Genomic DNA, 4,645 nt, shown 5'->3' on the forward strand with positions numbered 1-4,645 from the left:
CCTCCTCGCAGTTCGCTTTCCCTTCCCGTCTCCCAGTGGGGCTCGGAGCGGCGTACGGCGGGGAGGGGACAGGGCGAGATGTTGGGTGACGACCTGAGGCGGTGGGGACAGGTCAGGTAAATCTGCGGGCATCTGGGGACGGTAAAGTATCGCGCCGTAGACCAGGCTGGGTGTTTCCTGGGGCCTCTGGCGCCGTTTTCTTTACAGGTATCCGCACCCCTTTCTGCGGCGAGACGCCTGCACCGACACTTGGCTTTCGGCTGTCGGCTTCAACAGCTTCGCGATTTGGCTCTTTCGGGGGAGCCGTGGTGGGGCATTTGCGGATGCGCCTGGCTCATGAGTCCCAGGACATTACACTGGAAAGCTCGGACTGCATGTAGAAGCTTTCTCCCCTTCTCTGTCCACAGTGTTGGTGGGCAATCTCCTAGACTCGCCCTTAGGCCCATAGGCTCAGGACGACCCATCACAATCACACACGGACATAAGCGCATACACAGCCAAGTGTACTTTGGTGCCACACTCACACGTTTATATGCAGACTTTGTTCCTCACTTTGTCCCAGTAGCAACTCTTCTTCCTCCAGAAGCTTTGAGATGGAGAGACCGATTTCTGAGCATCGTTTTTCAGTGCTCCCTTGTCTCCAACCAGTCTGGCCTGTCTTGGAAGGAGTTTAAGAGGAACAGGCCCCAGCTGGGTGCTGAGTTGGGACTCTCTCCTGGGGTTTAATGAGGCTTCACAGAGCCTGGGCCGGAGCTGATTCTCCAGGCACCTGGGCATTCTCTATCACACTCTGTTTTGGGACAAGAGAAAGAGACTCTTTGGGGCCATTTCACATCTCCCTCCCCAGCTTCCCCAGGTAGTACTGGGGAAGAGCACAGACTCCAGCCGGCAGAGAGGATGCCTGGCCCTCCTCTGTATATGAACCAGCTGAAGAAGCCTTTTGCCCTCTGTGCCTGGGAAATGCAGCCCTTTCCTGAGAGCACAGTGGGGTGTTGATGCTGGAAGAGCCAAGTGGCCGCCACATTTCGGTGAGAAATTCTGGGGTCCTGTGCCTTTGGGATCATATACTTCCATCTCCGATTGTGAATGTTGTGAGTTGCTCAGATACCCAGAAAAGGGACTTGCGTTCAAAGTGAAAGTGGGTGCATTGTATCGGGACATGAGGGTTGGGAAGAGTGCTGGACTCCCATCCCAGGCAGACTGGTGAGCAGCCAGGCTTGGACCTGCCTCCTGTTTCAGCTTGCAGACTCAGTCCTAAGCTCAAGGCACTGTGAACATCCCCACCCCAGTGCGCTCTCTAAAGTTTCTGGTCTTCCTGAAGTGTCCGAACCAAGGAGGCTGAGCTCCGGCTTTTATCTACCCTGATCCCCGGTTTGTCCGGACCAATGTAAGTGTTGCCCAATAAAACCTTCTATGACCCCCACTCCCTACCATACACATAGCCAGTGTGCCCTTTCCCTCCTGCCTTTTTAGTAGCTCCGGGTAAATATTGATTTGCCCCCAGTTTACCTCTTCCCTGACTTGGCCATTTGCAGCCTAAAGAACCAGCCCCTGTAGGGACTTGATTTTTGTGTTACTTTCCGGCCCGTTCACCCCCCTTCCTTCCTCCAAGTGGCATTGTAAAACTCATGATGACAAAGAGACAGGGTAGGGTTTGAGGCCCCAGTTCCCAAGGACTTGAGGGCTGTTTTACATACAGGTCAGACACGGCTGGAGGCCAAGGTCAAGTTGAAAGTTGCAGTCTAGCCATGGTGAGAACTGCCCTGCAAGCCTGGAGACTCCGTACGCTTCTCAAGGAATACCGCCCACCTCCCCTCACTCCTGATTCCTTTTTCCTTTAGAATTCCTCCTGTTTCTGGTTCCGTTTGGTTACCCAGGTTTGTTTTTGTTTTTGTTTTACTGCCTTCTCGGAGTTTTGGGGGCAGTGTCTACAGACTCTTCTTCTCTGCCTCCGCCCTGCTCTTGGCCCGAGCTTCGTGCCTCTCCTGTTTTCTAGCCAGACCCGGAAAAACGAAAACACTGCTCCGAGAGCCCCCACCAGCTGGCGCCTGTGCCAGCTCACCTCTGGTCATGGCATGGCGCAGCTGCCTGCCGGTGCACACCGCGGCCAAGGCCAGCTCCACATTCTTCCCTCCCTCTCCCCAATTCGCCGGAGACCAAGCCCTGAATGCAGAGGAAGGGCCCCAGCTCCACAGACTGCCAAAGCCAACTGGGTCCCTCCTCACCAAAAATGGTGAGATAAGATTTCATTTTGTCTGCTGAGGAGCCCCAAGCAGGTTTGTCTGGGAGGGACGGCACCGAGGGGAAGACTTTGGGTTGCATCTCGAATTAGGTTTTGCTACCCAAACTTGGTGACCCCGCTAAGGAAGGGCTTCAGGCAGGCCTGAATTATTTATTGCGCTTTGAGGTGGATCTTTAGTGATCAGGTTATGGGGATATTTTTTTTTTTCTAAATATCTGTATCAACTTTTGAAAACTCTTGAGATGTGATTACTTACAGGGAGGCAGCCTGCCTGTTTCCTTCTTGTCTTAGATCTCAATCTACATGAAGTGATTTTTCTACCAGACAACTTAGTGATGTCCTGGCATGCCTTCACTGTTTTTAAAAGTCTGCAGGTCCCGTTAGATATTGAGTTATATCTAGTGGAGATGGTTTACAGAATTTGGATTAACTCTGTGAATAATTTTGGTTTTCCAGAATTTCTTCTTACTTTGAAGAAAACCTCTTTCTCTCCCTCTTCTTGTCCATTGCTGAGGGACCTAAGAGATGCATTATAAGTTCCCAGTATTGTTTCTTAGCCTCTTAGTCCTCCAGGCAGCCACTAAACCAGCTTGCTGGAAAAGGAAAGGTCGGAGGGCAGTGAAGAACTGGAGAGCCTTCTGGGAAGCAAGCACAGACTCTTTCCAATGGCAAGGTCAAGACTCCCTTGCCTGCCCAGCTCTTGGGCCAGACCCTCTGAACTGTCCCTCTGCTTTTTTTTTGGGGGGGGGCATCTACCAGGCTCAGAAATTCTTGTGGGATTGCGGGGAGATGCCTCAACTTGAATCCTGGCAATGACAGTTTTTATCTTCAGACCCTTTGTAGGCTAGGCTGGGAAGCCATGGCACCCATTGGGTTCTGTAAACAGCAGATTCATGGCCCATTGAGCAAGAGGGTGGCAGAGTGGAGGTGGGTTTTGCCCCGTGTTCCCTGCTTTCCTTTAGAGGGGCCCTCAGCGGGCAGCAATGGGAAGATCAGAGGCCAGCAGCTTTTGTTCCAGAAGTTGCCAGATCCTTTCTCTTACCAGCCCCTTGGCAGACATGGCTTCAGACCTTCTAGGGCAGGCTGGGGTGCCCTGAGGGGTTTTGGTTGCTCTGGAGCTGAAGAAAAATACCCTGGCTGGGTGTTATTTTGGGGGAGGTGTGATGGGGGGGACTCACTGCCAGCCTGGCCATGAAGCCCTGGGTTCCCAGGGTTGGAAGAGAAGAGGACAAAGGGAAATCCAGGTTTTAATCGAGTTTGATTTTCACTAGCAAATGAAATTTACCTGCTCTCACTTTAACTTGGAGGAGGCTGTCAGCACTGCTCTCTGGCACTATTTCTCTGCATCCATCCAGCATTAGGATAAACATTCCTGGGTTGGTTTTAAAGACACTTTGTATTTCAGGATATTCATGTGTTTCTAATGTATCCAAGCAGCTTTACGAGCTGCATTTGCAGAATATCTTAACCCTCTCTCTCCCAGGGCACGAGGGATATGGGGCTCAGAGATAATGGCAAAGGAAGAAAGACCTAGAGAATGGGAAAGGGCTGAGGAGCTGAGGCTAGCTAAGAGAGAAAGAGAGAAAAGGAAAAACACTTGAACAGGACAGCACTTTCAATACTCTAGTCAACTGGACATTTTGGGATGCAGGTGAGGGACAACTTTGTTCATGGTGGGTTTTGTGGAAGCTGAACTCTTACTTAAGGAGAAAGGGTAGGTTTTCAAGAAATTTGGGCCAATGCTGGCCACTAGGCAAAGAAATAGCATGTCCTGAGTCACTTGCTCAAGCTTTAGGGTTTTTTTGTTTGTGTATTTTGTTTGTTTTTTGTATTTGACACATGAATAAGGCAGCACAAGGCCCAAGGTGATAGGAACAGTGTCTGGCTGTGGGAAGTCACTTGGCATTATGGTGACCAAACGCTAACATGGTGAAAATGGGAGGGTGTGCAAGGTCTAAGAAAATCCACAAAGACCCCTACTTTGTCTTGAAAATGCCCTCATCCTGTGAATTTTGAGGAGAGTAAGGTTTTGGAGGCAGCAGCTCTGCCTGGTGGGTTCTTTCTGGTACCAGACCTTCAAGGCCACCAGTGACCAGAGCGTCAGGAAGGACCCCACTTCCCGCACTGCCCTTTCCTAGTTCTCACAGAAAGTCCCTGAGCAGGGAGAGGGGCGCCATCCCCGTTTTAGAACAATTAGTCCCAAGTCTCCCAAGCTCCCTTGAGGACCCTCTGCACAGCGCCAGCCAGCCAGCGGCGCCCAGACTCCGCAAGATTGGTGCAAACTTGGGAGTGAAGGTGGAGTTCTCGCCTCTGAGACCCGCCGCCTTCGGGCTCAGGATGGGTGGGTGATTCCGCCAGTGGCGGTGGCCTGGGTGACGATGAGGTTGAGTGCTGCCTGCCCCC

Source organism: Bison bison, unplaced genomic scaffold, assembly GCF_000754665.1.
Source record: "Bison bison bison isolate TAMUID 2011002044 unplaced genomic scaffold, Bison_UMD1.0 scf7180017864364, whole genome shotgun sequence".
Taxonomy (NCBI): Eukaryota; Metazoa; Chordata; class Mammalia; order Artiodactyla; family Bovidae; genus Bison; species Bison bison.